Here is a 25,014-nt window from a genome sequence, read left to right as displayed (position 1 = left end):
CAACCAGTTCAGGTAATATACTGTATAACATAAGTACACAGGAAACACACCGTCTGTTTTCGTGATTGGGCAGCACAATTTAGAGCCAGTATGGTGAGTACATAAGGATTAAAAAGGAAAAGCTAGTCTAGTTTAGTGACTGGGCAGCACAATTCAGAACCAGTTCGGTGAAGACTGTACATCACAGTTCTTGAGAAAAAACACCATTTGGTTTAGTGACTAGAAATTAAAATGAACAACTAGTACAGTCAATATACAAGATGACTACTAAGTAAAAACGGTCTAATGGAGTGTCTACAACACAGTACAATTGACAACCAGTACGGTGAATATATTACAAATATTTAGGAGAAACGCTGTGTGGTTTAGTGGCTGGACAGCACTTGCACGGTGAAGATGTAGAAGGATCCAGGAAGACCATCGTCTGGTTCAGAGACTAGACGCTACAATTTAAAAACAGTTCGGTGAATGCATAACAACCGTTTAGCAAAACACCATCTGCTTCAGTGGCTGGTAATTAAAATAAACCAGTCCAGGGAACAGATAAGACAACTTCAAAGGAAGAGCCGTCTAGTTTAGCGGTTAGGAAATTAACAACCATTTTGGCCAATACAGAATTATCCAGAAAAGACTCCTTCAGGTTTAACAACCAGTACGGGGAATACTAAAAATAATTATCCTGGAAGATCACTATCTGCTTTAGTGACGAGACAGTACAATTAACAAGCAGAACAGTGAATATCTCTCATACCTGTAAAGAAAAAACCCATAACTGGTTGAGTGACCAGAAACTCAAACTAACAACCAGTACAGCAAGTATATGTAACAGTGTGTAGGGTCAACAGCCCACTGACCAGGTCCTTCTGAGGGAGAGACAGCAGGAGGTCAGAACACAGCCCTGAGGGTCACCCCCTGGCACCCCGACAGGAGGAGTCCTCTTGGGGCTCCAGCTCTCCATCTGGACCAGGGGCATCAGCAGCTCTTCATCATCATCATCATCGTCACCCTCACAGGCTCCAGCAGGCAGGCGAAGTAACTAGAACTAGTTACTAGAAATTAAAGTTAACAACCACTACAGTGAAGATATAAAAAGGCATTCATGAAAAACACCATCTGGTTTAGTGACGAGACAGTACAATTAACAACCAGTACAGTGAAAACAAATTCAGGAATAAGACCATCTGGTTTCACTGACTAAAAACCACAATTACCCACCAGTATGGGATATAAACAATTATTCAGGAAAAGCACAGCTGGTTTGTCTGGCTTAGTGACCCTAGTTAGACAATTACCAACCAGTGTGGCAGATATCACAATTATTCTGGAAAACCTGTGTCTGGGTGAGTGACTATACCAGTAAACCAGGAACCAGCACAGTGAATATATACAGTCATCACTGTGGACAGGAACTGTCTGGTTCAGGGACGAGACCACACAGCTGACAACCAGAAAGGGTGAACTGATTCAGGAAAGACGTCATCTGGTTTAGGGACAAGGCAGTACAGTTAAGAGAGTATGGTGTTTGTGTAATTATTCAGGAAAAACACCGTCTGCTTCACTGGAAAGTAAAATGACTAACCAGTCCAGTGCATCTATAACACAAATCCATCATTACACCATCTGGTTTAGTGATGAGACTGTACAATTAACAACCACTATGGTGAATACATACTGTAGGATAATTAATGAGGAAAAGCTTCATGATTTAGTGACTCCAAAGTAAAATTAACAACCAGTAGAGTGAATATAAGATAATTAATAAGGAAAAAGACCATCTGGTATAATGACTAGAAAGTACAATTATCAACCAGTACAGAGAATACGGTGAAAATATAAGATAACTAATAAGGTAAAAATCCGTCTTGTTTAGTGACAAAGCAGTCAAATTAAAAACCAGAACAGAGGACAGATAAAATTATTATTCAGGAAAAACATCGTCTATTTTAGCGTTTATAAATTAAAATTAACAATCACCCAGTGCGGCAAATATATAACAATTATTCATAAAAACACCGCTTTTGGTTTAACAACCAGTACGGGAAATATACAAAATAATTATCCCAGGAGGAAAACCGGATGGTTTAGTGACTAAACAGTAAAATTAACAGCCAGTACGGCGATTACATAGAATAAATATTCAGGAATAACTCCGTCTGTGTTAGTGACTAAGCAGTAAAATGAGCAACCAGTACAAGGTTATTATTCAGGAAAAACACCTTCTGGTTTAGTAACTACACAGCACAAACTACAAACAGTACTGCGAACATTTGTTCAATTGCAAAAAACACCGTCTCTTTTAGCGACTGGAAATTAAAATTAGCAACCACCCAGTACGGAGAATAGATAATTATTCAAAAAAAAAACACCCCTTCTGGTTTAACAACCAGCTCGGGAAATATACAAAACAATTATCCCGGAGGAACACCGACTGGTTTAGTGATGAGACAATTAACCACTATGGTGAATACATAGGATAATTAAAAAAGAAAAACTCAGTGATTTAGTGACTCCAAAGTAAAGTTAACAACCAGTAGAGTGAATATAAGATCATTAATAAGGAAAAAAACGGTCTGGTATAATGACTAGGAAGTACAATTATTAACCAGTACAGTACAGGGAATATAGATAATTAATAAGGAGAAACTGTCCAGTTTAGTGACTAGAAATGTAAAAATTAACAACCTAATAACCAGTAAAGTGAATATACGACATAAGTCAGCACGAAAAACACCGTCTGGTTTAGTGACTAAACAGAAAATTTAACAGCCGGTACAGTGAATAGAGAGCATAATAATGGAAAACTGTCTGGATTGCGACTAGAAATTAAGATAAAAATGGAGAATATTTAATACATAATTATTCAGGAAAACTGTCCGATTTAGCGACTAGAAACTACAATTAACAACGACGATGGTAAATATACAAGATAACCAATAAGGAAAAACTCCGTCTGATTTAGTGAGAAAGCGGTAAAATTAAAAACCAGTACAGAGAACAGATAAAATTACTCAGGAAAAACACCGTCTCTTTTAGCGAGTAGAAATTAAAATTAGCAACCACCGAGTACGGCGAATATATAACAATTATTGAAAAAAACACCCCTTCTGGTTTAACAACCAGTACGGGAAATATACAAAATATTATCCCCGAGAAACACCATCTGGTTGAGTGATGAGACAATTAACCACTGTGGTGAATACATACTGTAGGATAATTAATCAAGAAAAACTCCGTGATTTAGTGACTCCACAGTAAAATTAACAATCAGTAGAGTGAATATAAGATCATTAATAAGGAAAAAGACTGTCTGGTATAATGACTAGGAAGTACAATTAACCAGCACAGTACAGGGAATATAGAAGATAATTAATAAGGAGAAACTGTCCAGTTTAGTGACTAGAAATTAAAAGTTAACAACCTAATAACCAGTAAAGTGAATATACAACATAAGTCAGCACGAAAAACACCTTCTGGTTTAGTGACTAGACAGTAAATTTAACAGCCGGTACGGTGAATATAGAGCATAATAACGGAAAACTGTCTGGATTGCGACTAGAAATTAACATAAAAAGGGATAATATTTAATACATAATTATTCAGGAAAACTGTCCGATTTAGTGACTAGAGACTACAATTAACAACGACGACGGTAAATATACAAGATAACCAATAAGGAAAAACTCCGTCTGATTTAATGACAAAGCAGCAAAATTAAAAACCAGTACAGAGAACAGATAAAATTACTCAGGAAAAACACCGTCTCTTTTAGCGAGTAGAAATTAAAATTAGCAAGGACCCAGTACGGCGAATATATAACAATTATTGAAAAAAACACCTCTTCTGGTTTAACAACCAGCACGGGAAATATACAAAATAATTATCCCGGAGGAAAACCGGCTGGTTTAGTGACTAAGCAGTAAAATTAACAACCACTATGGTGAATACATAGGATAATTAATCAAGAAAAACTAGTGATTTAGTGACTCCACAGTAAAATTAACAACCAGTGGAGTGAATATAAGATCATTAATAAGGAAAAAGACTGTCTGGTATAATGACTAGAAAGTACAATTATTAACCAGCACAGTACAGAGAATATAGAAGATAATTAATAAGGAGAAACTGTCCAGTTTAGTGACTAGAAATTAAAAGTTAACAACCTAATAACCAGTAAAGTGAATATACAACATAAGTCAGCACGAAAAACACCGCCTGGTTTAGTGACTAGACAGTAAATTTAACAGCCGGTACGGTGAATATAGAGCATAATAACGGAAAACTGTCTGGATTGCGACTAGAAATTAATATAAAAAGGGAGAATATTTAATATATAATTATTCAGGAAAATCTGTCCGATTTAGTCACTAGAAACTACAATTAACAACGACGACGGTGAAAATATAAGATAACTAATAAGGAAAAACTCCGTCTGGGTTAGTGACAAAGCAGTAAAATTAAAAACCAGTACAGAGAACAGATACAATTATTCAGGAAAAACATCGTCTATTTTAGCGTTTATAAATTAAAATTAACAATCACCCAGTGCGGCAAATATATAACAATTATTCAAAAAAACACCCCTTTTGGTTTAACAACCAGTACGGGAAATATACAAAATAATTATCCCGGAGGAACACCGACTGGTTTAGTGATGAGACAATTAACCACTATGGTGAATACATAGGATAATTAAAAAAGAAAAACTCAGTGATTTAATGACTCCAAAGTAAAATTAACAACCAGTGGAGTGAATATAAGATCATTAATAAGGAAAAAGACTGTCTGGTATAATGACTAGGAAGTACAATTATTAACCAGCACAGTACAGAGAATATAGAAGATAATTAATAAGGAGAAACTGTCCAGTTTAGTGACTAGAAATTAAAAGTTAACAACCTAATAACCAGTAAAGTGAATATACAACATAAGTCAGCACGAAAAACACCGCCTGGTTTAGTGACTAGACAGAAAATTTAACAGCCGGTACGGTGAATAGAGAGCATAATAATGGAAAACTGTCTGGATTGCGACTAGAAATTAATATAAAAAGGGATAATATTTAATACATAATTATTCAGGAAAACTGTCCGATTTAGTGACTAGAGACTACAATTAACAACGACGACGGTAAATATACAAGATAACTAATAAGGAAAAACTCCGTCTGATTTAATGACAAAGCAGCAAAATTAAAAACCAGTACAGAGAACAGATAAAATTACTCAGGAAAAACACCGTCTCTTTTAGCGAGTAGAAATTAAAATTAGCAAGGACCCAGTACGGCGAATATATAACAATTATTGAAAAAAACACCCCTTCTGGTTTAACAACCAGCACGGGAAATATACAAAATAATTATCCCGGAGGAAAACCGGCTGGTTTAGTGACTAAGCAGTAAAATTAACAACCACTATGGTGAATACATAGGATAATTAATCAAGAAAAACTAGTGATTTAGTGACTCCACAGTAAAATTAACAATCAGTAGAGTGAATATAAGATCATTAATAAGGAAAAAGACTGTCTGGTATAATGACTAGGAAGTACAATTATTTACCAACACAGTACAGAGAATATAGAAGATAATTAATAAGGAGAAACTGTCCAGTTTAGTGACTAGAAATGTAAAGATTAACAACCTAATAACCAGTGAAGTGAATATACGACATAAGTCGTCATGAAAAACACCGCCTGGTTTAGCGACTAGAGATTAAATTGAACAAGTAGCGCAGTGAATTCGTAATATAATCGATTAGGACAATCACCGTCCAGTTTAACGCGTAGACAGCGCAATTAACAACCAGGACGCCGAATATATAAAATAAGAGAAAACTCCGTCTGGTTTAGTAACTAGACAGCACACTGAATATATAAGATAACTAATAAGACAAAACTCCGTCTGGTTTAGTGAATTAGCAGTCAAATTAAAAAAACGGTACAAGAAATTTCAGGAAAAACATCGTCCATTTTGGCGACAAGAAATTAAAATTAACAACCTGTACGGCAAACAATTATCCCAGAAAAAACACCTCTCCTAGTTTAACAACCAGCACGGGAAATATACAAAATAATTATCCCGGAGGAAAACCGGCTGGTTTAGTGACTAAGCAGTAAAATTAACAACCACTATGGTGAATACATAGGATAATTAATCAAGAAAAACTAGTGATTTAGTGACTCCACAGTAAAATTAACAATCAGTAGAGTGAATATAAGATCATTAATAAGGAAAAAGACTGTCTGGTATAATGACTAGGAAGTACAATTATTAACCAACACAGTACAGAGAATATAGAAGATAATTAATAAGGAGAAACTGTCCAGTTTAGTGACTAGAAATGTAAAGATTAACAACCTAATAACCAGTGAAGTGAGTATACGACATAAATCGTCATGAAAAACACCGCCTGGGTTAGCGACTAGAGATTAAATTGAACAAGCAGCGCAGTGAATTTGTAATATAATCGATTAGGACAATCACCGTCCAGTTTAACGCACAGCGCAATTAACAACCAGGACGCCGAATGTATAAAATAAGAGAAAACTCCGTCTGGTTTAGTGACTAGACAGTACCCTGAATATATAAGATAACTAATAAGACAAAACTCCGTCTGGTTTAGTGAATTAGCAGTCAAATTAAAATACCGGTACAGGGAATTTCAGGAAAAACAGTCTATTTTGGCGACCAGAAATTAAAATTAACAACCTGTACAGCGAGCATAATTATCCCAGAAAAACACCTCTCCTAGTTTAACAACCAGTACGGGAAATATACAAAATAATTATCCCGGAGGAACACCGGCTGGTTTGTCTACTGGACAGTACAATTAACGAGCAGGGCGGCGGAGATACAACTTCATTATTCAGACAAAACACCGTCTGGTTCAGTCAACGTAACAACCAGTCCAGTGGAAAGACAAGACAATGAATACGGAAAAACTCTGTCTGGTTTAGTGACTAGAAATGACAATTAACAACCAATATGGTGAAGATATAAAATAAGTACCCATGAAAAACTCCGTGTGGTTTAATGACTCGACAGTACAATTAACAACGACGACGGTGGATATATTAGATACAAAATAAAAGAACAACACCGCGTGGTTTAGTGATTGTTTCACTGAATAAACTATAAGGAAAATACGTAAAAAATGAAAAACCATTTCTTACTACCATACACGGCGAATAAACCGAGCAGGACGCCGAAACTCGTTTGTTTGTTCAGTTCGCTGACGAAGCAGCGTCGAGCAACTTTCCGTTAGTCAATGAACCAGAAGAGTCCACTTCCGCCGCTCAATTAAACAGCCGAGTCCACTTCCGCCGCGTAATTAAACAGCCGAGTCCACTTCCGCCCCTCAATTAAACAGCCGAGTCCACTTCCGCCCCTCAATTAAACAGCAGAGTCCACTTCCGCCGCTCAATTAAACAGCCGAGTCCACTTCCGCCCCTCAATTAAACAGGAGAATCCACTTCCGCTCCTCGATTAAACAGGAGAGTCCACTTCCGCCCCTCAATTAAACAGCAGAGTCCACTTCCGCCGCATAAATAAACAGCAGAGTCCACATTCCCTGACAGCCTTCACACAGGAGACTGAAAGAGCCGCCAGTCCCGTGTCCCTCCTCTCCGATGACACTCCTCCTCCAGGGAAATGATCCTCAAGTTATATAGAAACGTCACGTATTCGCGGGTCATTTCAGGACTCACCTACAGTAGGTCTAAAATACAGGATTCATCTGGACCGTGAATAACAGACAGCACTCTGAGCACACAGTGCAGTGATCATTACAGTGAACACACAGTGCAGCAATTATTACAGTGAACACCTAGTGCAGTGATCATTACAGTGAACACAGTGCAGTGATTATTACAGTGAACACACAGTACAGTGATTATTACAGTGAACACAGTGCAGTGATTATTACAGTGAACGCACACTACAGTGATTATTACAGTGTACACAGTGCAGTGATTATTACAGTGAATGCACACTACAGTGATTATTACAGTGAACACAGCGCAGTGATTTTATAGTGAACACACTGTACAGTGATGGTCATATAGAATACCCAGTACAGTGATTATTACAGTGAACACAGTGCAGTGATTATCACAGTGAACACACATTTCAGTGATTATTACAGTGAACACAGTGCAGTGATTATTACAGTGAATATACAGTGCTGTGATTATCACAGTGAACACAGTGCAGTGATTATTACAGTGAACGCACACTACAGTGATTATTACAGTGAACACAGTGCAGTGATTATTACAGTGAATATAAGTGCTGTGATTATCACAGTGAACACAGTGGAGTGATTATCACAGTGAACGCTCACTACAGTGATTATCACAGTGAACACAGTGCAGTGATTATTACAGTGCACACTGCATCCTCTCAGAGCTCTGCGGCTCAAGAACAACAGTGGAGCTGACAGTATTCCCAGTGCGCTCACTGGCGCCGCCCTGCAGGCTGTCCCCGGTACTGTTCCTCCAGAGCAGCCGGGTGGTTTCATCACAGGCAGAGGAACAGGTGAGGAGGCAGGTCAGGGTGACGTTGGAGCCCCTCTGCATCACTCCAGAGGGGTCTGAGCTCACTGGAATAAACAGCACAGAAAAGCAACACGTTTAAAAAAGAGGGCGGAAGTGGACCCTGCTGTTTAATTGAGGGGCGGAAGTGGACTCTCCTGTTTAATTGAGGGGCGGAAGTGGACTCTCCTGTTTAATTACGCGGCGGAAGTGGACTCACCTGGTTAATTGAAGACCGGAAGGGCGCTCGATGCCACTTCCTCTTCAAACTGAACGAACAGACGAGTAACGGCGTCCTGCGTTTCTCGGTTTGTTCTTTGTATCCGGTAGTAAGAAATAGTTTTTCATTTTTTACGTATGTTCCCTTACAGTTTATTCAGTGAAAGAGTTACTAAGCCACGCGGTGTTTTTCTTTATTTATGTCTTATCTTCACGATATTGGTTGTTAATTGTAGTTTTTCCGTATTAATTCTTGTCTATGCCCTGGATTGGTTGTTACAGTACGTTGACTGAACCAGACGGTGTTTTGTCTGAATAATGAAGTTGTATCTCCGCCGCCCTGCTCGTTAATTGTACTGTCCGGTAGGCAAACCCGACGGCGTTCTTCCGGGATAATTATTTTGTATATTTCCCGTGCTGGTTGTTAAACCAGAAGGGGTGTTTTTGGGGAATAATTGTTATATATTCGCCGCTCTGGGTGGTTGCTAATCTTAATTTCTAGGCGCTAAAAGAGACGGTGTTGTTTTGCAATTTAACAAACGTTAAATATTCGCAGTACTGTTTGTAGTTTGTGCTGTGTAGTGACTAAACCAGAAGGTGTTTTTCCTGAAAAATAACCTGTACTGATTGGTCATTTTACTGATTAGTCACTAACCCAGACGGAGTTATTCCTGAATATGTATTCTATGTAATCGCCGCACTGGCTGTTAATTTTACTGCCTTATCACTAAATCAGACGGTGTTCCTCCGGGATAATTATTTTGTATATTTCCCGTGCTGGTTGTTAAACCAGAAGGGGTGCTTTTGGGGAATAATTGTTATATATTCGCCGCTCTGGGTGGTTGCTAACTTTAATTTCTAGGCGCTAAAAGAGACGGTGTTTTTTTGTAATTTAACAAACGTTAAATATTCGCAGTACTGTTTGTAATTTGTGCTGTGTAGTTACTAAACCAGAACCCAGGCGGGGTTATTCCTGAATATTTCTTCTATGTAATCGCCGTGCTGGGTGTTAATTTTACCGCTTTATCACTAAACCAGCCGGTGTTCCTCCGGGATAATTATTTTTATATTTCCCGTCCTGGTTGTTAAACCAGAAGGGGTGTTTTTTTTTAAATAATTGTTATATATTCGCCGTACTGGGTGGTGGTGGTTCATTTGCAAAAGAGACGGTATTTTTGGCAGTTTAACAATTAAGTTTTCGCAGTACTAGTTGTAATTCTTGCTGTTCAGTCACTGAACCAGACGGTGTTTGTCCTGAATATTTATTCTGTCTAATCGCCCCGCTGGTTGTTCAGTTTAATTTCTAGCCAGTCAGCTCATCGGTGTTTTTCCTAAATACCCGTGTCGTTTATTCTCCGTGCGGGTTGTTCATTTTACTGTCTCGTCCCGAAATCGCAGGTTTTCCTGAACCACCATGCTATGTAGTCGCCGTTCTGTTTGTTTCTTAATGGTGCAGATGGCGTTTTTCAGTCAGTAGCTCTTCTCATGCAGTACAATATTATTATTATTATTATTATTATTATTATTTTTATTACAGTATGTCCACCGGGCTGGGGGTTCATTTCACACTCTCGTCGCTGAACCTAACGGCGTTTCCCCCGGAGAATCGTTTTCGTGTCGATTTTCAAGCGCTCGTCAACAATGCCAGACGCACAGTAAGCAACACGCAACATAAACACACAACATACACAAGCTACAGAACTGACAAACGAGGTGGCGTCTTGACTAAACCCCAGGATCGCAGACGGCTGGCAAGTATATTCGCATCCTGTGCGTTTCTCCAGTTGAGCACCGCCTGTATTGGGATTGACCTTCTCTGGTATTGACAGGAAGGACCGTCCACTGTGTACGGACGGTTTGACCCGTCCCTCGGTCTGGAGGGCGTGCCGACACGGCGCTTGTCCACATCTGGGGTCCTGCGCCCATCAGAGCAGCCCTCCGCACAGCGCTGCTCGGACGGTAGGCCCAGTTCTGCGGAGCACATGATGGTCAACAGTAATGTCTTACACTAATGGGGACTGGGGACTCCCCTCCACCACCACCAGCCTGACCAGAGGGGTCATCGGACAGCCCCACCCAGACAGCCTGACCAGAGGGGTCATCGGACAGCCCCACCCAGACAGCCTGACCAGAGGGGTCATCGGACGACAGCCCCACCCAGACAGCCTGACCAGAGGGGTCATCGGACGACAGCCCCACCCAGACAGCCTGACCAGAGGGGTCATCGGACGACAGCCCCACCCAGACAGCCTGACCAGAGGGGTCATCGGACGACAGCCCCACCCAGCTCCCAGACAGCCTGACCAGAGGGGTCATCGGACGACAGCCCCACCCAGCTCCCAGACAGCCTGACCAGAGGGGTCATCGGACGACAGCCCCACCCAGCTCCCAGACAGCCTGACCAGAGGGGTCATCGGACGACAGCCCCACCCAGCTCCCAGACAGCCTGACCAGAGGGGTCATCGGACGACAGCCCCACCCAGCTCCCAGACAGCCTGACCAGAGGGGTCATCGGACGACAGCCCCACCCAGCTCCCAGACAGCCTGACCAGAGGGGTCATCGGACGACAGCCCCACCCAGCTCCCAGACAGCCTGACCAGAGGGGTCATCGGACGACAGCCCCACCCAGCTCCCAGACAGCCTGACCAGAGGGGTCATCGGACGACAGCCCCACCCAGCTCCCAGACAGCCTGACCAGAGGGGTCATCGGACGACAGCCCCACCCAGCTCCCAGACAGCCTGACCAGAGGGGTCATCGGACGACAGCCCCACCCAGCTCCCAGACAGCCTGACCAGAGGGGTCATCGGACGACAGCCCCACCCAGCTCCCAGACAGCCTGACCAGAGGGGTCATCGGACGACAGCCCCACCCAGCTCCCAGACAGCCTGACCAGAGGGGTCATCGGACGACAGCCCCACCCAGCTCCCAGACAGCCTGACCAGAGGGGTCATCGGACGACAGCCCCACCCAGACAGCCTGACCAGAGGGGTCATCGGACAGCAGTCCCACAGAGCCAGGTAGTGTGGAAGTTGTTTTCTGGAGTACACGAGACAGTGTACAGGAGGAGGAGAAGCCCGGGGGGGTGTCAGGAGGAGGAAGAGAGCCTGTGGACAACATACCTGTTTCTCCAGTTCGGGTCTCCAGCACAGCAGCTCTGGGCCGGAGCAGTCGGGACTCGGTGGAGCACAGGCTGCCTTCAGGCCTGTTTATTCCCACCAGACGCAGCTCCTGCAGGAGGAGCTCGGCCCCGCAGGGAGGGACTGGGAGTGGGGTAACACTGTCCCCTGCTGGAGAGGGCGCCCCTACACCTGCAGGTAGAGGACAAGGGGATCTGCTTGACTGGTCCTGAAGGGCAGGTGAGGTCAGACCAGGTCAGGCTCCCTCGCAGGCGATGCTGGTCTTCCACGATCCCACTGGGAGCAGACCGGACCGATCCGGATCCGCGCTCTCTGAGGGGGTGGAGTAGGAGTCGTCTCTGGGAGACGGCCAGCATGTTCCTCCTCCTCCTGCCTGCTGGAGCCTGTGAGGATGACGATGGTGATGAAGAGCTGCTGGAGCCCCAAGAGGACTCCTCCTGGTTTGTCTCTCCAAAGCGTGAGCAACATCACAGCGGGCTGGATGAGGAGTTGGATGCTCTCTGCTGTATTAATTCCCAGATTTTCCAGGATGTCCACTGGTTGACAGTGGGAAGACGGTTATGGATGCAAGTTGGATGATCTCTCCTGTATTATTTTCCCTAATTTTCCAGGATGTCCAGAGGCTGGCAGTGGGAAGATGGGTTAGATGGTGTCTCCTGCATTCTTTTCCCCAGTTTTCCTGAGGCTGACAGTGGGAAGACAGGTGTGGATTAGTTGGGATGTGAGTTGTATGATCTCTCCTGTATTTTCCGGAATGTCCAGAGGCTGACAGTGGGAAGACAGGTGTGGATTAGTTGTGATGCCTGTTGGTTGGTCTCTCCTGTACTATTTTCCAGGATTTCCAGAAGCTGACAGTGGAAAGACGGATATGGATGCATGTTAGATGGTCTTATGTAATCTTTTTCCTCTACTTTTCCAGGATGTCCAGTGGCTGACAGTGGGAAGGCGGGTTTGGATTAGTTGGGATGTGAGTTGGATGATCTCTCCTGTATTTTCCAGCATGTCCAGAGGCTACCAGTGGGAAGATGGGTTAGATGGTGTCTCCTGCATTCTTTTCCCCAGTTTTCCAGAGGCTGACAGTGGGAAAAATAGGTATGGATGCATGTTGGATGATCTCTCCTGTATTATTTTCCAGGATGTCCGGGAGCTGGCAGCGGGAAGATTGGTTAGATGGTGTCTCCTGCATTCTTTTCCCCAGTTTTCCAGAGGCTGACAGTGGGAAGACAGGTATGAATTAGTTGAGATGGATGTTGGATGATCTCTCCTGTATTATTTTCCAGGATTTCCAGGAGCTGGCAGTGGGAAGACCGGTATGGATGCAGGTTAGATGGTCTCTCCTGTAATCTTTTTCCCTACTTTTCTGTGATGTCCAGAGGCTGGCAGTGGGAAGATGGGTTAGATGGTGTCTCCTGCATTCTTTTCCCCAGTTTTTCAGAGGCTGACGGTGGAAAAACAGGTATGGATGTATGTTGGATGGTCCTTCCTGCATTATTTTCCCTAATTTTCCAGGATGTCCAGAGGCTGACAGTGGGAAGATGGGTTAGATGGTGTCTCCTGCTTTCTCTTCCCCAGTTTTCCCGAGGCTGGCAGTGGAAAAACAGGTACGGATTAAGTTGGGATGTGTGTTGGTTGATCTCTCCTATACTATTTTCCAGATTTCCAGAACCTGACATTGGAAGACCGGTATGGATGCAGGTTAGATGGTCTCATGTTATCTTTTTCCTTACTTTTCCGTGATGTCCAGAGGCTGACAGTGGGAAGACAGGTGTTGATTAGTTGGGATGCATGTTGGATGATCTCTCCTGTATTATTTTCCAGGATGTCCAGAGGCTGACAGTGGGAAGATGGGTTAGATGGTGTCTCCTCCATTCTTTTCCCCAGTTATCCCGAGGCTGGCAGTGGGAAGGCAGGTATGGATTAGTTGGGCTGTGAGTTGTATGATCTCTCTTGTATATTCCAGGATGTCCAGGAGCTGGCAGTGGGAAGACTGGTATGGATGCAGGTTAGATGGTCTCTCCTGTAATTTTTCCCTACTTTTCTGGGATGTCCAGTGGCTGACAGTGGGAAGACAGGTGTGGATTAGTTGGGATGCATGTTGGATGATCTCTCCTGTATTTTCCAGGATGTCCAGAGGCTACCAGTGGGAAGATGGGTTAGATGGTGTCTCCTGCATTCTTTTCCCCAGTTTTCCAGAGGCTGACAGTGGAAAAACAGGTATGGATGCATGTTGGATGATCTCTCCTGTATTATTTTCCAGGATGTCCGGGAGCTGGCAGTGGGAAGGCAGGTATGGATTAGTTGTGATGCCTGTTGGTTGGTCTCTCCTGTACTATTTTCCAGGATTTCCAGAAGCTGACAGTGGAAAGACGGATACGGATGCAGGTTAGATGGTCTTATGTAATCTTTTACCTCTACTTTTCCAGGATGTCCAGTGGCTGACAGTGGGAAGACGGGTTTGGATTAGTTGGGATGTGAGTTGGATGATCTCTCCTGTATTTTCCAGCATGTCCAGAGGCTACCAGTGGGAAGATGGGTTAGATGGTGTCTCCTGCATTCTTTTCCCCAGTTTTCCAGAGGCTGACAGTGGAAAAATAGGTATGGATGCATGTTGGATGATCTCTCCTGTATTATTTTCCAGGATGTCCGGGAGCTGGCAGCGGGAAGATTGGTTAGATGGTGTCTCCTGCATTCTTTTCCCCAGTTTTCTAGTGGCTGACAGTGGGAAGACAGGTATGAATTAGTTGGGATGGATGTTGGATGATCTCTCCTGTATTATATTCCTGGATGTCCAGGAGCTGGCAGTGGGAAGACCGGTATGGATGCAAGTTAGATGGTCTCTCCTGTAATCTTTTTCCCTACTTTTCTGGGATGTCCAGTGGCTGACAGTGGGAAGACAGGTGTGGATTAGTTGGGATGGATGTTTGATGATCTCTCCTGTATTATTTTTCTGGATGTCCAGAACCTGACATTGGGAAGACCGGTATGGATTAGTTGGGCTGTGAGTTGTATGATCTCTATTGTATTTTCCTGGATGTCCAGCAGCTGGCAGTGGGAAGACCGGTATGGATGCAGGTTAGATGGTCTCTCCTGTAATCTTTTTCCCTACTTTTCTGGGATGTCCAGTGGCTGACAGTGGGAAGACAGGTGTGGATTAGTTGGGATGTGAGTTGGATGATCTCTCCTGTATTAGTTTCTGGGATGTCCAGGAGCTGGCAGTGGGAAGATGGGTTAGATGGTGTCTCCTGCATTCTTTTCCCTAGTTTTCCAGAGGCTGACAGTGGGAAGACGGGTATGGATTAGTTGGGATGTGAGTTGGATGATCTCTCCTGTATTTTCCAGGATGTCCAGAGGCTACCAGTGGGAAGATGGGTTAGATGGTGTCTCCTTCATTCTTTTCCCCAGTTATCCCAACTCTGGCAGTGGGAAGGCAGGTATGGATTAGTTGGGCTGTGAGTTGTATGATCTCTTGTTTTTTCCGGGATTTCCAGAACCTGACATTGGGAAGACTGGTATGGATTAGTTGGGATGTGAGTTGTATGATCTCTCTTGTATTTTCCAGGATGTCCAGGAGCTGGCAGTGGGAAGACGGGTATGGATGCAGGCTAGATGGTCTCTCCTGTATTATTTTCTGGGATGTCCAGTGACTGACAGTGGGAAGACAGGTATGGATTAGTTGGGATGTGGGTTGTATGATCTCTCCTGTATTAGTTTCTGGAATGTCCAGGAGCTGGCAGTGGGAAGATGGGTTAGATGGTGTCTCCTGCATTCTTTTCCCCAGTTTTCCAGAGGCTGACAGTGGGAAGACGGGTATGGATTAGTTGGGATGCATGTTGGATAATCTCTCCTGTATTATTTTCCAGGATGTCCAGAGGCTAACAGTGGGAAGACAGGTGTGGATTAGTTGGGATGCATGTTGGATGATCTCTCCTGTATGTTCCAGAATGTCCAGAGGCTGGCAGTGGGAAGACAGGTTAGATGGCGTCTCCTGCATTCTTTTCGCAAGTTTTCCAGAGGCTGACAGTGGGAAGACGGGTATGGATTAATTGGGATGCATGTTGGTTGGTCTCTCCTGTACTATTTTCCAGGATTTCCAGAAGCTGACAGTGGAAAGACGGATATGGATGCATGTTAGATGGTCTTATGTAATCTTTTTCCTCTACTTTTCCAGCATGTCCAGAGGCTGCCAGTGGGAAAATGGGTTAGATGTCTCCTGAATTCTTTTGCCCAGTTGTTCAGAGGCTGACGGTGGAAAAACAGGTATGTTTGCATTTTGGATGGTCTTTCCTGTATTATTTTCCAGGATGTCCAGAGCCTGGCAGTGGGAAGATGGGTTAGATGGTGTCTTCTGCATTCTTTTCCCCAGTTTTCCCGAGGCTGGCAGTGGAAAAACGGGTATGGATTAGTTGGGCTGTGAGTTGTATGATCTCTCTTGTATTTTCTGGGATTTCCAGAACCTGACATTGGGAAGACTGGTATGGATTAGTTGGGCTGTGAGTTGTATGATCTCTCTTGTATTTTCCAGGATGTCCAGGAGCTGGCAGTGGGAAGACCGGTATGGATGCTGGTTAGATGGTCTCATCTAATCTTTTTCCTTACTTTTCTGGGATGTCCAGTGACTGACAGTGGGAAGACAGGTGTGGATTAGTTGGGATGTGAGTTGGATGATCTCTCCTGTATTATTTTCCAGGATGTCCGGGAGCTGGCAGCGGGAAGATTGGTTAGATGGTGTCTCCTGCATTCTTTTCCCCAGTTTTCCAGAGGCTGGCAGTGGGAAGACAGGTATGGATTAGTTGAGATGGATGTTGGATGATCTCTCCTGTATTATTTTCCAGGATTTCCAGGAGCTGGCAGTGGGAAGACCGGTATGGATGCAGGTTAGATGGTCTCTCATGTTATCTTTTTCCCTACTTTTCCGTGATGTCCAGAGGCTGACAGTGGGAAGATGGGTTAGATGGTGTCTCCTGCATTGTTTTCCCGAGGCTGACAGTGGGAAGACGGGTATGGATTAGTTGGGATGTGAGTTGTGTGATCTCCCCTGTATTACTTTCCGTAATTTTCCAGGATGTCCAGAGCCTGGCAGTGGGAAGATGGGTTAGATGGTGTCGCCTGCATTCTCTTCCCCAGTTTTCCCGAGGCTGGCAGTGGAAAAACAGGTATGGGTTAAGTTGGGATGTGTGTTGGTTGATCTCTCCTGTATTTTCCAGAATGTCCAGAGGCTGGCAGTGGGAAGACAGGTATGGATGCAGGCTAGATGGTCTCCAGTATTATTTTCTGGGATGTCCAGAAGCTGGCAATGGGAAGACAGGTTAGATGGCGTCTCCTGCATTCTTTTCCCCAGTTTTCCAGAGGCTGACAGTGGGAAGATGGGTATGGATTAGTTGGGATGCATGTTGGTTGGTCTCTCCTGTACTATTTTCCAGGATTTCCAGAAGCTGACAGTGGAAAGACGGATACGGATGCAGGTTAGATGGTCTTATGTAACCTTTTTCCTCTACTTTTCTGGGATGTCCAGTGGCTGACAGTGGGAAGACGGGTTTGGATTAGTTGGGATGCGAGTTGGATGATCTCTCCTGTATTTTCCAGCATGTCCAGAGGCTACCAGTGGGAAGATGGGTTAGATGTTGTCTCCTGCATTCTTTTGCCCAGTTGTTCAGAGGCTGACGGTGGAAAAACAGGTATGATTGCATTTTGGATGGTCTTTCCTGTATAATTTTCCAGGATGTCCAGAGCCTGGCAGTGGGAAGATGGGTTAGATGGTGTCTCCTGCATTCTTTTCCCCAGTTTTCCCTGAGGCTGGCAGTGGAAAAACAGGTATGGATTGTGTTGGTTGATCTCTCCTGTACTATTTTCCAGGATTTCCAGAACCTGACATTGGAAGACCGGTATGGATGCAGGTTAGATGGTCTCATGTTATCTTTTTCCCTACTTTTCCGTGATGTCCAGAGGCTGACAGTGGGAAGATGGGTTAGATGGTGTCTCCTCCATTCTTTTCCCCAGTTATCCCAAGGCTGGCAGTGGGAAGGCAGGTGTGGATTAGTTGGGCTGTGAGTTGTATGATCTCTCCTGTATTTTCCAGGATGTCCAGGAGCTGGCAGTGGGAAGACCGGTATGGATGCTGGTTAGATGGTCTCATGTAATCTTTTTCCTTACTTTTCTGGGATGTCCAGTGACTGACAGTGGGAAGACAGGTGTGGATTAGTTGGGATGTGAGTTGGATGATCTCTCCTGTATTAGTTTCCAGGATGTCCAGAGGCTGGCAGTGGAAGATGGGTTAGATGGTGTCTCCTGCATTCTTTTTCCCAGTTTTCCAGTGGCTGACAGTGGGAAGACAGGTATGGATTAGGTGGGATGTGAGTTGTATGATCTTTCCTGTATTTTTCCCTAATGTTCCATGATGTACAGAGGCTGACAGTTGGAATATGGGTTAGATGGTGTCTCCTGCATTCTCTTCAACAGTTTTCCAGAGGCTGACAGTGGGATGATGGGTATGGATGCAAATTGGATGGTCTCATGTAATGTTTTCACTAATTTTCCAGGATGTCCAGAGGCTGACAGTTGGAAGACAGGTGTGGATTAGTTGGGATGCAAGTTGTATGATCTCTCCTGTATTAATTTCCAGAGGCTGACAGTGGGAAGATGGGAGTGGGAGGGAGGTTGGATGCTCTCTCCAGTCTCTCGTTTCCCTAGTTTTCCAGGATGTCCAGAAGCTCACAGTGGGAAGACAGGTATGGACGGGGAGTTGGGAGGGAGGTGAGAAGCTCTCTGCTGTCTGTATTTCTTCCTCTGTGGCGTCTCTCTGCTCGTCTCTTTCTCTCAGTCCAGCTGCATGTGGTCTGTGAAACAGCAGCTTCGCAGTGCTGAGCTGGGATTAGGACCGGTGGGTTGCAGAGTTCAGGGTTCGATTCCAGAGGGGGACACAGCTCTTGTATCCCGGAGACAGGTACTTCAGTTACTGTTCTGATATGTTTTATTATAGTAGTGTATTGTTGACAGTGGTGTGCTGACGTCTCATGAAGGCTGTAACTTAATACTCGCATTCAATGACACACTGTGCGCTAAATGCTCACCTGTACTGTGCTTTAGTACTTGAACCTGTGTACAGTTGTAATACTCAGACATGGAGCTGAACTCTCGCCTGTACTGGGCTTTAATACTCAACACCTGTGTGCTGAACTAAAACCTTTATTCTGCTTCAGAACTCAAACCCGTGCTCAGTTCATCTTTATTTTAGTTTAATACTTGGACACATCTGTGTACTGATTCTTCAACTGTACTGTGCTGCGCTTTAATAATCGGGGACAGATCACTGTGCTGAATTATCACCTGTATTGAGCTGCAATAATGACACTGATACTTGTCTGAGGAACTCTAATATGTACAGTTGTAACACTCAGACCTGTGTACTGAATTCTGTATGCTGTACTATAATACTCCATGACATCTGTGTACCGAGTTCTTGACTGTACTGAGTTTTAATACTCAATGACAAGCCAGTATTCTGATCCCTTGTAGTGTACTATAATACTCACACCTGGACTGAACTTGATTTCTCAGACCTGTCTACTGTACTCTCCTACACTAAACTTTAATACTCCTTGACACACCTGTGTGCTGAACTGTATTGTTTTGGTATTTGAACCTGAGTGCTGAACTGTTGCCTGTGGTGTGTTGTAGTACTCAAACTTGTGTACTGAACTCTCGGCTGTACTGAGCTTTAATACTTTTTGACACACCTGTGTGACGAACTCTAATACGTGCAGTTATACTAACTGAGCAATGACATCTGTGCACTGTACTCTCCACTTAAATTAACGACAGCAGTATGCTGTACTGAGCTTGACTACTCAATGACAAACCAGTATTTTGAAACCCTGCCTGTGGTGTACCTTAATTCTCAAACCTGTGTACTGAGCTTTAATACTTAGTGACACCCTTGAGTGTACTGCTCTTTAATACTCAAAACTGTACTGAACTCGCCTGTGTGGAGCTTTAATGACAAACCAGTTTTCTCAGCTCTCGTCTGTAGTGCACTTTAATAATCAAACTTGTGTGCTGAACTCTCTCCTATAATGCTTAAATTTAATACTCTGACACACCTGTGAGCTGGACTGCATTGTGTTCAAGTATTCTATTCTGAGTGCTGAACTGTTGTTTGCAGTGTATTGTAGTAGAAAAAACTCTGTACTGAACTCTCAGCTGTACTGAGCTTGAATACTCTGCCACACTTGAGAACTCTAGTATGTACAGTCATACTGAACTCTGTACACTGTACTATAATACTCACACACATTTGTGTACTGGATTCTCAACTGCACGATGCTTGAATAATTAATGACAGTGTGAGCGATGTGTTGTGCTGTTTTAATACTTAATGACAAACAGTATTCTGAACCCCTGCCTTTAGTGTAATACTGTACTCCATAACCCACCAGTGTGGTGAAGTCTCACCTGTTTAATACTTTGCCTGTAATATGGTCTAATACTCAAACCTGTGTGCTGAACTCATACCTTTCTGAGACCAGGTATTAAATCTTGGTAACAAAATGAATTTTACAGTTTTTGTATTAAGTGCAGCTTTGTGAACGTGCTGTTTGTTGGCCACATCGTTGCTGGCAGGTGTGAAACTGCTGGTCTCACCACGAGCGAGAGGGAGAGTTTGTGGAAATTGTCACACAAAAGCAGCCTTCCTGCTCCCTAGCTGCTGTACACACACATGAAATGGGCTCTCCTACCACCCTTAATCCTTTCTGGTCTTTTTGATCTGGCGTCTGTATTTCAATCGAAGCCTCACTGTCGCGTGTTTGACTGTTCAGAACAGTTTGACTTTCTGCTGGTCCGCTCCTCTGTTGTGAGAGCACTGTCTCCTTCTCCAAGGGATCAGCCAGGAAGGAGACGGGTCATAAACACGGGCACTGATGTGGGTCTCCTCCACAAGTCCCATCCAGCAAGCACAGGTTGTGCAGCACATTTCACCCCAGAACTGTTCCAACATCATCTGTGTGCCGAGTTGACAAGTAAGTAGCATTTGTCGGTAAAACGGTCTTGAAATCGAGCTGTTGAGTTCAGTTCACCTGCACTCGTTGCGCGTGTTGTTAAAACAAAATTATATAGAACCTGCAAGAATGTCTCTTTTGTGTGCGATTTCCCATAAAATAGCCACTACTGTAAAGCAGTTCACACAAAAGAGCACTTTTGCAAGACTTGAAAACGAAGGAGTGTATTTTAATTTGTTGGCAGGATGCTTTGTTTTTTTGCTGTAGTTGGATAAAGCATCTAAGACCATGTAGCCTTATACACATCAATTTAACGTGAATCTAGTAGCACAAATCTCTTGCGCTAGAGCATGTTTGCAGTGCAAGAGGGCTGCTTTTGTCTGTTTTGTTGCCTCATTCTGAAATGCTGGCAATATGGTGTTGCACATTGAAACTTCATCGCTGGTGTGATGTGGAGGTTGCACACTCGATAGTTTCATTGTGGTTTGAAATGCACACATCCTTCCTGATTCAGTTTAACTTTGAAAAGCTAAGAGTGTTACAGTTCTCGTTTAATACTCACAGTAACATCTCTATGATGAAGACTCACCTGTATTGAGCTTTAATACTCTGCCCTGTGTACTGAACTCACCTGTACTGAGCTTTAATTCTCAAACGTGTACTGATCTCTTCACCTGCACACTTGTAACACTCAGACCTGTTTTTACTGAGCTCTCACCTTTATTGTAATACTGAAGTCTCCCGTGCACTTCTGTCAGTCTCAGAGGTATGGGGTAAGTTCTCTTGTACAGTATATTCTCTTGTAAAACTCGAACCTTCTGCCCTGAGCTCTGCACCTGTACTGTTCTATTCCTCAGCTCCATGGGCGAAGGTCTTGCATGGTTTCTCTTGTAATACTCAGAAGCGTATACTAAACGTGACCCTGTACTGCTGTTGTAATACTCAGATGTGTATATTGACCTCACCTGTTCTGTTTGTTATACTCAGACATGTGTACTCCTGTACCTGTACTGTTATAATACTCTGATCTATATACTGATCTCTCATCTGTAGTATTGTATTCTTCAGATGTGTATACTGAACTCACCTGTACTGTTATACTCAGATGTGTACTCGACTCGGTACCTGTACTATTACTCTCAATTCTGCACTGAATGCTGCACCTGTACCGTTATCCTACTCTGATCTGTGTACTCACCTGTGCTGTGTGTAATACTCAGATGTGTGTGCTCTGTACCTGTACTGTTGTAATACTCTGATTTTTATACTGATCTCTCATCTGTATTGTTATTGATCTGTATCCTCACCTGTCCTGTTGTATTTCTCAGTGTATACTGAACTCATGTGTGCTGTTTTTTATACTCCGACATGTGTACTCTGTATCTGTACTGTTATAATACTCTGATCTCTCACCTGTACTGTTGTATTCATCAGAAGTGTATAGTGAACTCACCTGTACTGTTTCTTATATGCAGACGTGTACTCGACTTTGTAAATGTACTATTATACTCCCAACGCTGCACCTGTACTGTTATCCTACTCTGATCTGTGTACTCACCTGTACTGTTATCCTACTCTGATCTGTGTACTCACCTGTACTGTTTGTAATACTCAGATGTGTGTGCTCTATACCTGTACTGTTGTAACACTCTGATCTGTGTACTCAGTTGTACTGTTGTATTCTTTAGACGTGTATACTGAACTCACCTGTACTGTTTGTTATACTCAGATGTGTATATTGAACTCACCTGTACATCTTATTCTCAGATGTGTGTGCTTTGTACCTCTGCTGTTATAATACTGTGATGTGTACTCATTTGTACTGGTGTATTTCTCAACTGTGTATACTGAACTCACCTGTACTCTTTGTAATACTCAGATGTGTGCTCTGTACCTGTACTGTATAATACTCTGATCTGTATCCTTACCTGTAATGTTGTATTCCTTCCCTGTGTATACTGACTAAATGTACAATGTGTAATACTCAGCTGTGTGTACTGAACTATGTACCTGTACTTTCAAGATTGCTTGATCTGTATTCTCATTTGTACTGTTTGTAATACTAAGATGTCTGTATTGAACTGTGTACTTGTACCTCTGGTAGTCTGATCTGTATTCTCATTTGTACTGTTTGTAATACGCAGCTGTCTGTATTGAATTGTTTACCTGTATTTTAATGATAGCTTCATCTGTATTCTTGTTTGTACTCTTTGTAATACTCAGATGTCTGTATTGAACTGTGTACCTGTACTTCTGATAGTCTGATCTATATTCTCATTTGTACTGTTTGTAATACTAAGATGTCTGTATCGAACTGTGTACTTGTACCTCTGATAGTCTGATCTGTATTCTCATTTGTACTGTTTGTAATACGCAGCTGTCTGTATTGAATTGTTTACCTGTATTTTAATGATAGCTTCATCTGTATTCTTGTTTGTACTCTTTGTAATACTTAGATGTCTGCACTGAAGTGTGTACTTGTAGGATAATCTGATTTGTATTCTCTCCTCTACTGTTTGTTATACTTGGATGGGTGTATTGAGTTGTGTACCTTTACTTGTAGGATAATCTGATCTGTGTTCCTAGCTCTACTATTTGTTATAGCCGAGCTGTGTATTGAGCTGTGTACCTTTCCTTGTTTGATAATCTGATCTGTGTTCCCAGCTGTGTATTGAACTTTGCCCTTACACTACAGTGCTGTGCTACTCTGCACAATGATCTCTCATGTGCACGGTTTCTTAAGAAGGGATACTGAGCTCACCAACAGGTGGAATGCTGTATTGAACTCTGCCTAGCACTTGTGCTTTTTCCTGAACTCTGTACCTGTGCTGTTGTAACACTCCTAGGTGTGGCTGGAACTCTGTAGTTGACAGAGGGAGAAGAAGGTACTGGACTCCACCCCCTGCGTGCTGTAAAACTGTTCCCTGTGTACTGAACTCTGCCCCTATACTCCTGCTTGTCTGACTTAAATAATAACCTCCCCCGTTGTGCTCTAATGCGGAGTTCTGCTGGTACAAACTCCACAGCTGCCTTTTCATGCTGAAGTCGTATCGGGACTGTGCTCTCCTTTTCCAACCTGTGTTACATTTTCACTTATTGGGGTAGTGAACTCCTCCTCTGTACTGGTGTACCACTGGGATCCGGAGCTGGGGCGTGACAGCCCTCATCTTGTTCCCAAGTTCAGCCCCTGTGCTTTTGTCACACTCCGAGGGCTGTAATACTGTGTACTGAACTTTCCTCCTGTACACTTATACGAGTCAGAGACGTACTTAACCCTGTAACCTACTGTATTTCTCCCCTGAATTGTGCTGTAATATTTACACTGCCTTATTCCCAGGGTTAGAACCCAGTAGTGCTCTGCTTCTCCCTGTACTGTTGTAATATTCCTCCCAGGGGTGTGACTGTACTGCAGCTTTCTGATCCCTGTTCTGTACTGTAATGCTCAGAGGGGTAGGTTCACAGCTGTGCTCATGCTAGACTCGTACCCTTCAGCCCTGCGTCCGGACCCCCTGCTGCAGCTGGGGCACTGTGCACCCCTGGGTCTGGACCCCCTGCTGCGGCTGGGGCACTGTGCAGCCCTGTGTCCTAACCCCAGACAGCAGCGGGGGTACTGTGCACCCCTGTGTCTGGACCCCCTGCTGCAGCTGGGGTACTGTGCACCCCTGTGTCCGGACCCCCTGCTGCAGCTGGGGCACTGTGCAGCCCCGTGTCCTAACCCCAGACAGCAGCGGGGGTACTGTGCACCCCTGTGTCCGGACCCCCTGCTGCAGCTGGGGCACTGTGCAGCCCTGTGGGCTCACCTCTGGCCCCCGTTGGGCTGGAATGGTTAAAACGAGGGGCTGTGGTTTTGCCCGTCCTGTGCTTCGATGGTTACACACCACCACGCCTGCGGGCTGAATGTCAGTGTCTATAATGGGTGGAGGAAGGGATCCACTCTCTACCCTCTCTGTCACTCCTGACTGCTGCAGGACCTCTTGAACTACATTTCCCAGCAGGCCTGGGGGGGGGGGGGAAGAGACTTATAATGGTGGCCAATGGAATACCTCCCCTGGGTTGATGGGGGACAGGTGCTGTCAATTCAAGCCTGGAGGCAGTATATATAATGAGGGGGTGAGAGAGTGGAGCTCAGAACCT

At 43.9% G+C, this 25,014-nt stretch overlaps 1 protein-coding gene across 1 annotated transcript in view; it reads left to right on the top strand.

The window, feature by feature from the left end:
- LOC138242472 (uncharacterized) overlaps positions 1-25,014 on the top strand; it is a 91,676-nt gene that overhangs the window by 50,034 nt on the left and 16,628 nt on the right. The gene's annotated exons all lie outside the window — the stretch shown is intronic.

Source organism: Lepisosteus oculatus, chromosome 14, assembly GCF_040954835.1.
Source record: "Lepisosteus oculatus isolate fLepOcu1 chromosome 14, fLepOcu1.hap2, whole genome shotgun sequence".
Taxonomy (NCBI): Eukaryota; Metazoa; Chordata; class Actinopteri; order Semionotiformes; family Lepisosteidae; genus Lepisosteus; species Lepisosteus oculatus.
This window is presented reverse-complemented; position numbering and strand designations above follow the sequence as displayed.